This window comes from Amblyomma maculatum, chromosome 10 (genome assembly GCF_055883805.1).
Source record: "Amblyomma maculatum isolate TAMU_Amacu chromosome 10, ASM5588380v1, whole genome shotgun sequence".
NCBI classification, from domain to species: Eukaryota; Metazoa; Arthropoda; class Arachnida; order Ixodida; family Ixodidae; genus Amblyomma; species Amblyomma maculatum.
Genome location: NC_139353.1, coordinates 17,507,344 through 17,520,624, shown reverse-complemented (window position 1 = coordinate 17,520,624; position 13,281 = coordinate 17,507,344).

Below are 13,281 nucleotides of genomic sequence, written 5' to 3'. Positions count from 1 at the left end.
CAAACTACGTGGCAAACCTTGGCGCAGGTCTGGCTGTCGCGCACTCCCGTCTCGTTTTCCCAGCTCTGGCTTGCCTCGCGCAAAGTGGAGAGGGCGAAGATGACGGCAGACGAGAGGGAGACAGATAGCGCGCCCTCCACTGCTCATGGTGTGCAGCAGATAAAAAAAAAGCTCGCGATGAGCGACAGCGCCGGGCGCGTGCAACGAGAGGCCCTTGCTATTCCCAATGCATTGGAAAGAGTATGGCGGAAGTGATGTCAAAATAACAGCGTTGCTAAGGGCCCGAGGTATGTGAGCGCCATGGAGAAAGAAAATGCGGAGGATAAAGGAGGAGGAGAGACACTGCTATGGTGGCTAACACTGCAGCGTCCGGTCGCGGCGCGGCCGCGCCGGCTTCAAAAAAGTGACGTCAGGGCCTCTCCTAAGCTGTTTCCTTCCTACATGTAGGTAAAGGCCCTTGTTCGCTGGCGAAAAACGTCATGGAGGAGGAGCTGTATCGCGAGCTGACGCTGTAATGCCTGAGGCGCTCGCGTCCACTGTATATGCAAAGGTGTTTACTCTCTCTCTCCCGCCGTTCCAACTCGTCGGCGCCGGAGGGAAACCATTCAAACGTACGCCGTCAGGAAACAGCCGGTGATATGCGAAATGGGAGGGGTCAGCATTTGTATGGCAAAGGCGAGACGTACAAAAGCTGACTGTAAAAAGGGAGACTATAACGTGGAAAAGCTGATCAACCCTAGTTTGAATGATCGGTTTTGTGTATCAGGCCTTTTTTAGAACCGTGTATGCAACTCACAGTGACAGGGCCACCTCGTATTACATTTTTAGAAGTTGACACAGTATAGAGAGAGAGCAGGAAATACGTAAAATCTGTTTCTCAACTCACGGAGCCACTGAAGACGCGAGCAAAAACCTAATATCCTCGTCGGACACCGTGTACCTCATCATTAGGGTTGTACTTTTGTTCAACCTCATGGAGACCGATTAAAGCATGCCGAATTATTTTCCAAAATTTTGTTTTAGCCGAGGAAGATCCCCATTCCTGGCATATGCAAGGCATATCTAATCCCCTAATGAAAAAAACGACCTTGGCCACGTGGTCCAACGTCCGTGGTAGATCAACAATGTTGGCCCGAGGCAGGGAGTGCTTATTGACCTTGCACCGACCGGCCATCGGCTGCCGACATAAGGCAAAGGCAGAAGGCCAACCTTGCAGACACTGCCCACCCAAGCAACACAAAACGTTCCCTGCATCGTTTTAAATGTCACTCTGTAATGTTGTATATATATATATATATATATATATATATATATATATATATATATATTGCTAATTTCACTTTTTTATCGCTAGTCAACGTACGCAATAGTCAGTACGATGTTTGGGAAACGTATGGCATTATTCTGATGTCGAATCGAGAACAACTGAACTAAATAACGATAGTCAGGCAGGTCCCTTGCTCTGCCCCTCTGGCATTCCCCGACGAAGCTCGACCACACTTGGCATATCTTGATTATTAGGAATTTATTTACATGTTGCGCGCATATGACACGTATCACTCGGAGTGCGGCCTCTCCGCACGACACTCCGGTTCAGTCCCTTCTGTCGTCCTCTCTCGTCGTTGCGTCCACCGTGCTCCCTCCGATCCTTCTCTCCCTCCGAGAGTCCTCCTCGCCAGGTCCACGGCTGTCTTCGCGTCCCAAGCTCCCAACACCTCGGAGGTTCGAACGCTTCCCAGAAGCCGGCGACCGTTGCAGGCTCCCGCTCCCAGCCGCGGGCAGCGGCCAGCTCGGATGACACGGGCAGTGCGGGAGCCCATAAATTTCTCCTCCTTGCAGTCCTCCCGGCGCCGATTCTCCGGTCCCCACCGCCGCGTCGCTGCTCTGCTTTCGGGAATGCGTTTAGTCCGCCAACGCTTCGCGAGGCGCACGGCATACACAAATACACAAAAGCCGATCGTTCGTTCTCCCGGTGCTTGGAGGAACACACAGCGTACATGACACCCCCATCGCCACTGTGATGCATGACTTCTAGTAATGCAGCACACTTCAGCACCGGTCGCGCGGCACTCAAACAGGGTAGATGTCTCGTGACTCCATATTCAGAGCACCATGGCACCCCAAACAAGGCGGACACACAAAAACCAAATAACAGAAAAAGGCGACCAAGAAGCATTCGTTCTCCCTTTCGCCACCTACCCTCAACAACGGCCTTGTCGTCACCAGCCTTGGTGCTGACTGTTACATTCCCAGCTGCGTCTATGCTCTCCTCTCTGTTGTCGCTCTCCCGGCTTAGTGCGGTCACTCCTACTGACGCTACAGTTGCACCTTCTAACCGTTCCGGATGTATATCATCACCAGAGATCGCATCAACCTTGGATGCCTGCTTACCTGTCACTGCACAGATACTTGGCGCAGTATCTAACATGTCAGAATCAGTTTTCTTCACTTCATCCTTTTCTACCGCGCCGTGGCCAACCGCTCCGACCTGCTTCCGTACATCTCTCAGCATAGAGTCCATGCCAGCGCTGCGAGGAACGTCATTTTCAGTAGCACCGCGTGGCTTACTGGTCGCAGTAATAACGCCGGTCGCCGCCACGACTCCGCACAATTCATCACCGCTGCTGCCCGCTGGCGTGGTCTGATGCGCTGTCTCTGCGGTCTCTCCCAACAACTGCGCGTGCGTGCCCGGGCTGATAAGTGCATCTATCCCTGGGGCTAATCTATCTGTCAAAGCACACAAAACTTCTGTGCCAGCCGCGGCTACACTGACGTCTTTAGGGGTAGCCAACAGTTTCAACTGCACATATGCCAATTCTGCCAGTACTTGCTCCCCAAACGCACCAGTTAATTTTACGTTTGAACCGGTAAGCGACACATGGTCTCCCAGAATTGATCGTCTGATGACACTGACCTCCGCTCCTGAATCCAAGTGCCCCACGAATTTGGCCTTTCCACAACCGAGTGCGATCGTTTTGAGGGCGCGGAACGGGTGTTTTCCACTATTTACGTTTGCATTCCGGAATTTAGTTCCCGCAATACGCGCCACCAAACCTCCGTCATCTGTTGTCATTTGCACGAGGTTCGCCTGTGCTGACCGCCGTTTCGGACACTCGCGGGCAAGATGATCAGGACTGCCACACCCGTAGCACAGCCTACGTGCCCTGGCATATGGAGCCGATCGTCTGGCATCGTCATAGCGCGTCCTAGCCGAGTCAGTTGTTTTTCTCTCTCTCCTTACCGGGCTCGCTGTACCACCCACCGATTCTCCTGTGCTCCTATTAGGGTCTTTAGCGATCTGGCTTTCATCAAATTGTTCCGCGAGGTTGGCCACTTCATCCGGGCGCATTGCCTTCCCTGTAGTCTCATTTTGAACAACAAAGGCCCGGGCATCGGGACTTAACATCTCCTTCAATTTGTCTACCACTACGAGCTCTTGCAGCTCTTCCAGGGAAGTAACGTTATGACTGTTGCAATAATAGGCAAAATAATTTTGCAGTCGCGTTGCGAACTGGTCCCATGATTCATTTGAACCCTTTTTTGAGTAGTTAAAAAGTCGCCTGTATTCAGCTGACGACAGCCTGAGCCCTTTGAGAATCGCTTCTTTGAGCGCTGCGTAATCCCTGCGCTTCTCCGCCGAGAGCCGACCGAGCAGTCCCCTAGCCTTTTCGTTCAGTCTGGGCAATACTAAGCCTGCTCTCCATTCAATTGGGACGCTGTAGGCATCCAGCGTTGCTTCAATGTCCTCAAACCAGCCTGGGACAAGCGCCTCTTCCGCTGGCATGTCTAACAGCACTCCCTTCAGCATGTTTGTGTATTTTAGCCTCCTATCTTCCTCCGCGTTCAGAGGCGCCCTCAGCGCAGCACCGGCACTGCCGTTGTTAGACAATCTTGCGTGCTCTAATTCTGTTTCCGCAATTTTTAATTTCATTTGTAACAATGCCATCTGGTCAGCGACGGAAACTACTGACCCTTCGCTGACGCTTCGCACCTCGGCAGTCGACACCAGCTCCATCTGCCTCTCCCCCTCTTCGCTTCGGGCCCCTACTTCGGCCTCGCGACTCCGCAAGTTATATCCCGTGGTTGCCATGATGCCCTCGAAACAGGAGCCAACAAGACACCAACCTGTCCAGACTTGCGCTGCAGGAGAAGACTGCAAATTCGTCGACGCTCCCGGTGCGCGCTCAGCCGTGGGCCCACATCCTCCGTCCGGTTCCCGGTCGGTTCCGCTTGACGTCGGAGATCCTGTCGGCTGCGTCAGTCAGGCAGGTCCCTTGCTCTGCCCCTCTGGCATTCCCCGACGAAGCTCGACCACACTTGGCATATCTTGATTATTAGGAATTTATTTACATGTCGCGCGCATATGACACGTATCACTCGGAGTGCGGCCTCTCCGCACGACACTCCGGTTCAGTCCCTTCTGTCGTCCTCTCTCGTCGTTGCGTCCACCGTGCTCCCTTCGATCCTTCTCTCCCTCCGAGAGTCCTCCTCGCCAGGTCCACGGCTGTCTTCGCGTCCCAAGCTCCCAACACCTCGGAGGTTCGAACGCTTCCCAGAAGCCGGCGACCGTTGCAGGCTCCCGCTCCCAGCCGCGGGCAGCGGCCAGCTCGGATGACACGGGCAGTGCGGGAGCCCATAAATTTCTCCTCCTTGCAGTCCTCCCGGCGCCGATTCTCCGGTCCCCACCGCCGCGTCGCTGCTCTGCTTTCGGGAATGCGTTTAGTCCGCCAACGCTTCGCGAGGCGCACGGCATACACAAATACACAAAAGCCGATCGTTCGTTCTCCCGGTGCTTGGAGGAACACACAGCGTACATGACAACGATGCTGCTTAATTTTCCTGCATTGAGCAAAACAGGAACGTTCTATGTGAAAGCAATAAGTGACCCTCAGAATACTGTGCAAAGCTTAAGTAAATATAACGACATTTTATGGCAAAAGATTGCAAGGAGCAGATGTCTGGGAGTGAAATACTGCGCATTTTCATGACTACCAGGTCCAACATGTCAATCGTACAAGGAACACTGCGCCAAAGAAACACAATGAAACAAAAAATACTACCGTGTGGTGCACACACACGTAATATCAAGTTTCTACGAGCTTATATATCCGCCCCCATGAAGCCCTCATATGTTACAGTCAGTTACCCTCACAAGTGAGAAAAGTTATTTCAGTCATTTATAAGGTTTCGATGGCAAAAATGAAAAATAAAAGAAGGCATGACCATACTTTATCATTATTATTTAAAAGTCTGCTCTGACGACTTTGTGAGAAATTATGCAAATAAATTCGTTAACAACATGCACATTAATTCTTAAGAAGGCGCCTTTCCAAAGCCTATGTTCCTATAATCGTGAATGCGCGGGGTTCACTGAAAGCAACAGGATTCAATATACATGCATATTACCAGTGCAATATGTATCCCTGTCAACTTTGATACAAATTTAGGTCCGCCTATTGCGAGTGACTTGTGGTTGCCTCAAAGTACTTGGCTAAACTCGGGGGCAGCCAACCATGGTCCCACTTTGGACCATGTTTGGCAAAACATAGCTGCCCGTTTTATTCATCGCTCCTATTCATACGATATCAGCGTCTCATCTCTCAAACAGCAATCACAATTACCAAGCCTCTCCGTCCGTCGTCACATTTCTAGCCTAAGCTTATCACAAATTTTACTTTTCCAGTCTGAAACAAGAGCCGTACATCTGCGCGTCTCCATCACGCACGTCTCATCGCATCGGTCATCCGTTTAAAGTTTCACGCCAACGTGCTCGTACAACTACTTTTTCAAAGTAATTCTTCCTCCTAACAGCAAGTCAATGGAACAACCTTCCCCACGAAATTGCAGCCATCACCTGCCCATCCACCTTCCTAGGCAAAGTCACATCGCACTTGTCATCGTGAAAATGGTTTATGCACTTATGTTAACCCCAGCCCTTATGTAATACCTCCAGTAATGTTCTCTTCTGAGTTTGGGTGTCCGCTCGTGGATGAGAGCGGCTTCCAAGAAGGTACTCAGCAGACGGTGCCGTTCAAGATAGCACAACAGGCGTGTATTTGGTTGCCTTGGACATAATACAACACACACACACAAAGGACGAACTGTTACGCAGTACGCCGCAAAGTAACAGTAGTACCGCGCACGGTACACTCACGGCTCGCAAGCCGTTAAAAATCGGACCAGGCGCGCACGACTGCCCGTAAATACGCGGAGCCCTCGGGCGACCGCGGGAGCTTCAAACCACGCGACTGCTCACAGACGCGGCTCCGTTCTCACTCGAGTTCCCTCCCCGCCGGAGCGTAGCCCCCCGACGCGCAGCGCTCCCTCTCTCTGTTTTACGAGCCGTGTCACTCGTGTACGTTTTACTTTCACGCGGCAGACAGCCGAGATCATCGCCTCTCCCCGCGGGGGCATTGCCCGCCGTTAGCAATGTTTAGTCTGGCGGTTTCTTCCGAGAAGTTCCGCTCCTTGCAGACACATGCGAAACCGGAGAGCGATGTATTCCTACCGTCCCGGTGCTCTGTCTCCGGAGAAACACGGCTGTTGTATATGGGCTTCAAGTGGGAGCATCGTGGCCCGCCCGGTGGAGGAGAATCCCCCATTGCCGAGGTGCCGACATAACTACACCTCCAAAAAGGGGGTCTTTAAGGAAATAAGAATGAAATGAATGAAACGAAAACGGGACTATACGACTCGTCGCTTGAGTGGTGCGTTTAAAACCGCGCTGGAACATCTCGTAAATCTTGAAAAGCTCCGCTCCTTTAATTTTATTGAGAGTCAATACAAGATATTCCATTTGACATCACCATCCTTTTATCTCCTCCCGGTACCTCTCACGCGTGCCCTGCCACCGCTCCCTAAATTATGACGAGTGCACTTTGAGAAAGACAATGAAACGGAAAAGCGTGCTTTTGGTAACTGCGAACATGGCATCATTCTAGCCAAGTTTATTGTAATTATTGGCCCCGTGCACTGCCCACAGCGATGGCACTGAAAGCCCCTTGCTGCCATTGTCGAACCTGCAGCTGCAAATTGGAAATGTCTCCGCTGCAATGAGACATTTCCGGCGACGATGCCCTCTTTCGGTTCACGCTAATTTACTCTGCTGTGTCTTGCAACATAAAAGGTACCCTCTTGAATAGAAAGCGAAAATATTGTTGACGCAACAGTATGGCAGAAATTATTGTATATACACCCTAGGTGCTTCCTACAACAAGCGCTACCACCAGTCGAATTAAAGTATAGACTTCGTGCGCATCTAACTCCGGGTAGGGCGCGCGGAGTAAAACCCCTCTATAACTCCGGGCATACTTACTCTATAGGCTTTGGTAGCATTTACACTCTATAATTTTACACCTTTTTGGGTGCAAGAAGCGTGCCCGAGTGTTCCCAGGCACGGCGGTTAACAATCAGGGGTTTACGCGGTTGGCTGCCCTGCGTTGTGCAATATGAAAGAGGGGCATATAAGAAAAAAGAAACGAGAGAGAAATGCGGTCTGAAAGCCAAAAATCACTGTAGCAGTGTCCTCAGCACTGTGAGGACTGCCGCGCGCTGCGTTTTTAACAAAACACAGCCTCCGCTTTTCGACGCCAAACAAATGACATTTGCACAAAGAAGGATGTGCCGCGGTGAAGCAGTGCTGCTCTAGGGTGTTAACCCCAGGACAGCTTTACACCTTTTAGGGGTATAAAAAGAATTAGTGTGTAACTACGGGGCAACGTGCATGCCACCAGCTGTCCCTTCGGCGTCCAGACTGCGATGCACCCCTTAGGAATACATGTGAAAAGAAGTTTTAAACCCAATTTTATAATTTTACAGAGCAAAAACAATATCGGTATTTCATGAAGAAAAGCCCATTATACCTATCTAAAACAGGCTTCGAAGGTATGAAACGCCATTTCGAAGGTGGTGTATTTTTAAAATGCCACGATACGTGCACACGAGGTGACGTCGCCGCCCGTCGCTGGTGACTGGCACCTAAAACCCCTTGATAATTACCCGGCACCACACAGGAGTGTGACCTATTGAAATAAAACATTGCTTTTCTCCTTTCCCCGTGTCCTCATTCATGTAGGCAGACTTTTGTTCAGTGTGAGGTGGCAACGCCTCCTAGCCGCTCCAGCACTGCCAGCGGGCCCGTCCGCCGATCGCCTCCCGTCCTGCGCTCGAGCCGAGCCTCAGCGCGTCAGCCAGTCAGGCTGAGCCGCCAGCCGCCAAGCCAAGCAGTCGCGTGTTGTAACTTCTAGCTGCGCTCTGCGCGCCTAGTCTTTTCTGTAACATTCTAACTTGTTCTGTCCTACGTTTGTGCCGTGCCTCATCCTTCAAGCCCTAGCTCAGCCCTCACAACAGTTGGTGTCCAATTTGAACAGCAATCCTTATCCCTGACTGCCATCTCCCATTCTAAGTCTGAATACTCGCTCCAAGCAGGCTGTAATTATTATTGAGGAGATCGTGTCTTCTTGCCTACCACCTTTCTTTATGAAAAATTTGTTAGTTTGTTTTATAGAGAACTATGGTTGCTGTGCAGTCATTATAGATATCTTCCAGTACTTTCACATATGGCTCATCCGCACCCAGATTTTGCAACTCCTACATGACCACTAACGTTTGGACTGAGTCAAATGCTTTTCATAATCAATGATTGCTATGTAAACAAACATTACAAAACAGGAGCGAATGTGTATTGTCCAATCTCTGACTTGCAGGGGAAAATGTGACAAATACTGTACCTTTCCTTTCCTGTAAACCAATTATATTTGTATATAGCACAGAAACGAACGCACTCCAAGGAAAGGTAATTTCCACTGTACGGCAGAAGCCCCAGCATTGCTACAGCAAAAGCTATATAAGGGGCGCGCGATTGTGGACGCAGCAACGCTCAGGCTTTTGCATTTCTCAAGTGCAGATTATGCAGTACTCTCGAAATTTCTATTATTACTTTAGTAACTACCTTGGAATGACCCCAGCAGACTTATGCTGATCCCTGATTGTGGTCATTTCAAACTGGCACCGAAGATATGTCAGTTTTGTCATCACCATACAACAGCTATTGTTAAGTGCTGTTCAAGCACCCATCCCTAATATAATGTCCCATCTGGCGACTCTTGAGGCTCCAATGAATAAAAAATACATAATTGATAGTAAGCTGACTGGTCTGCAATTTTTCAAGTCAGCATCCCCTTCTTTGACTTCCAAGATTCCATACCGTAGATGTCATCAGGATTTATTATACAAGATGGCAAGTTTTTCTACACTATGCCTGATGGCATCAACGGTACCAATACATCAATAAGCGCCAAATAGCCAGCTGCAATGTTGGGCCCAGCTTCACTGCGGGTACACCTTTAATAAAATCCTTATGATACGGTGGGTTCAAAATAGAAGAAAAAAAACATTTGTGGGAACTATCTTTTGTGGCAGACCCAATAAGCTGCAAAACTCCTCTACCAGCTAATCAACTAAAAACCTACTGATTAACATTTAATTATTATAGTTGAATGACTAGTAGCAATGGTACTCCAAAGCCATGAACAGGACAATGTAACACCTTCTGAAATGAAGAAAAGCTTATTTTCTAAAACCCTGCAGTACGAGGAATTGCAACGTTGTTGTTGTTTTTTCCTATAAAACAGAAACCGAGCGTAAAAGATGTGCAGGAAGCTCGGTGGCTCGGTGCAAAACGTGATGCCCGGTAATAACATAATGCAGTGGCTATGGCGCCAAATTCAAGCTACCTACTCTGCTGTGGCGTGTCACGCACTTATTATTTTGCCATGTCACTGTCAAAAATATCGACCAAGCAGTTGGCAATGACTGGAAATGTAAAGAATTCGAATTCAAGGGATTGTTTTACGTTGCAGCCAATGCAAGTCACACACACAAGTCCACAGGGCACATAAAAAGAACACCCAGCACGGTGGTTTCACAGAGGACAGCCAGAAGGTTGGGATTGCCAACTCTGTAACTCGAATTTCAACAGTTAGGCACACAGACATCTAAACTGCCACACCTAATAATCCCCAATGTTGACGTTTCGATCATGCAAAAAAACAAAAACAAAAAACACTCTTTGTGGGCCTTATGTGAGGTGGGTAATTTTCTGCATATGGCACTCGAAAATTCATATTGCCGCATCAAATGGTCACAGATGTGTTGAGCACCGTTACAAATCAATACACTGAGCATCAAAAAATGGCCAGTGTCATTCATTTGTTCACATGTCAAAAACGTCGACCTTATAGAAGTCAGACATTGAACATTACAGCAGGTTCTATGAGGGATTTCAAGAACAGCTATGCCTTAATTGCTCAGACATAACTAAAACATGGTTATTTTTCTGTCCTGGTCAAATTTTATTTTTATTGTTTCGTATCCTTCTTCCTTACTTTCCTCAGATGTAAAACATTGAAATAACCTTTCCTAGTTATGCAATTAAACAACATAATTTGAACATTCTCGAAAATGGTAAGCCAACCCTGCATAAGAATGCAGGAATGCAGGCTCGCCAATTTAAGGATTCACAATTTTGCAAAGAGCATTCAGTGCGATATGAGCTCAACAAAACAACACAACAGGCAACTCATACACTCCCCACTTAATGAATATCATGGAGTGAGGTTATGTAGCCATTACTAATGGGTGTCCCATGAGTAACAGTGGCAAATGAGTAACAAGCTAAATTTTGTAACAAAATAATGGGGTTATAAATCCATTGTAGCTACAGCCATAGCCTCCTTTATACTATGTGCCTGTCAACGCATCGCGCGAATAATACCACGGCGCCGTCGGGTAAAGTTGCGTGGCGCTGCCGCTCCCGTCGCTGAGGGCGCCACTGACGTAGGGTATGAACATCAGCGCGAGGGTGGGAGCGCTGTTATTCGCTCGCGGGATACCTGTCCTTAAGAATGAATCTTGCATATTAAGCAATTTTACTTGTACGGCCAACATCCTCTAAGAATAACAAGTGATCATGATACTTGTTAGGCAATGACACCAACGCTATGACATTTTATGTGAGTCAGTTGCAAGAAGTTGCATATGGCTCGAAAAGCTGCATGACTACTCGGCTAGCACAAATGGTAATAGAAAAATTACAATGCTAGTGTACGCTGCGGTAAAACAAAATTTATGAAGAAAGGCATCAGCATTTATTTACACATTTCACAACAGCAGTTTTGCTACAAGAGTATCAGAAGTGGTGTGATGAATAGTTGCCACAAGTAGGGAAAAATGTTCACGGTGACTGCTGTCATTGATAGGGCACTTCAGAAGCCAGTTTGATTTACAGGTGACTGGAACAACTGTTCGCAGTATGCCATTGATATCTGTAAGGAGAACAATTTCAGTATCAGCTGTTACTTTCAATGATTCAGCGTGTCATACAAACGGTCTTAAACAAGGAAGACAAACACACGTGTCGCATCTTTGTTTTTCGCTCACTCCAAAGTAATTGTCACAATAGGCAAAGCCTGTGTTTTTTTTTTTATCATGGAATTGCGCAGTTAGCAAAACAAAAATACTGTGCTGGAGCACATGTAACATACCTCATATACGAGCTAACCAGGAAGGAAGTAGGCACTGCAGTCCAGAAAATGCACGTGCACATTTAATATTATTATTACCTTACTGACGCGTAATAAACAATTTTCTGGAGCTGTCATTATTTTTCACAGGCGCAATGCAGTTGAGTACGAGTTTTGCAGTTTCCGATGCTATAGAGATGGACACAGCAATTTAGTTGACAAGGGAAACTAATATATCTGCATGATTCGGTTTAACTCACTTTAAAGTAGTCATCTTCATATTAGGTAAAGCTTGTGTTTCTATTTTATCACAAAATTTCGTAAAGCATACACTGCGAAAAAAACTGCGCAGGAGCACATTCAACACACTACGCAGATGAGCTAGGTGGGGAAGCAATTAGCATTTCAGTCCAGAAAGCAATTGTGCATATCTAACATTACTATTGCAGTATTGACGCTTAATAAACAGTTTTTGGTGCTGTCATTATTGTTCAGAAGCCTCAAAGCAGCTGAACACTATGCAGCGATCGCCAGAAGGATAAAGCAAAGCTGGCACTTACCAGTTGGTGCAATGCTGTATTACTGCAGCACCCGAAGGCAGAGAAAAGTAGAAGCATGACCTTGCACACTGCAAAACGGTCCACGAAACAGCGAGAGAGCGACAGCGCGTGGCTATCCGGACCGCTTTGCAACACGTCGCACACGGCACTCGCCTGTGTGAGGGTGACCCTACGTCGCTGGCACCATCTCTCGGCAGCCAGCGGCGTAACTTCTCAATGGAGGAGGAGCAGTGATGACGGCCGCGGAGCATGGAGTTGCCAGGCAAAGAGAGTATAAAGGAGGCTGTGCTACAGCCTGAGATTTAGTTAAAAAGTAACGCTTATTGCAAACCAGTACTTTATGCAGGTATATACAGGTATTTATATACATGTATTTATAATGTAAAATACTGTATAGTACAGGTATTTATAATGTTACTTGATAAATATGCTTGAAACATTATATCTTACAAGCATAGCATCTGCACTTGTAGACAATGTCTTAATACTGTCAAACCGGTTGCAAAATATGCACCAACAGCTGAACAATCTTCCGCAGAATGGTACTGAACAAGCATGCCGAATCAACACAGGAATCTGCTTTGTCAAATGTACGAGTCAGTGCTGCTAGTGTGCTTCGGCAAATGTAGACTTCATTTCCTTTCTTTCTGGAAGCATAAATGCCTTAAACTGCCTAAAATGTGTACATTTATTTATGCGGTAATTTATCTATTGTGACAAAAATAATGGAGAGAAAGTATAATTGAGACCTTGAATATAGTGTCAATTCACAACATAAACATCTGAGGGCCTGAGAAAAATAGCATATTCGACGGCTGGGGAAGGTTGTGCTTCTTTGTGTGAAATCCTGGCATGCTCCTTACAAAAATATGAAAGTTAAAAAATTCTCCCCCTCCCCTGGATTTTAATTCACACCTGAAGGGATTATAAAATTGCTTAGAAGACTATATTAAAAACTATATTGCAAAGCTGCAGACTATAGTTGGAATGTTAAATAAGTGATTGACCATTTGTTAACTCTTAACACACCATATAGAAGTCAGTACTAAAATATGTATTTTTAACGTTAAACTAATTTTTTGCTATAACACATCAAGTCGTATAACATCAATGCAACATATAATATTACTGCAGCTATTACAATTTAATAACTAATTCTAATGTTTGGTAATACCAGGGTGCATCCACCTATTCTTTGC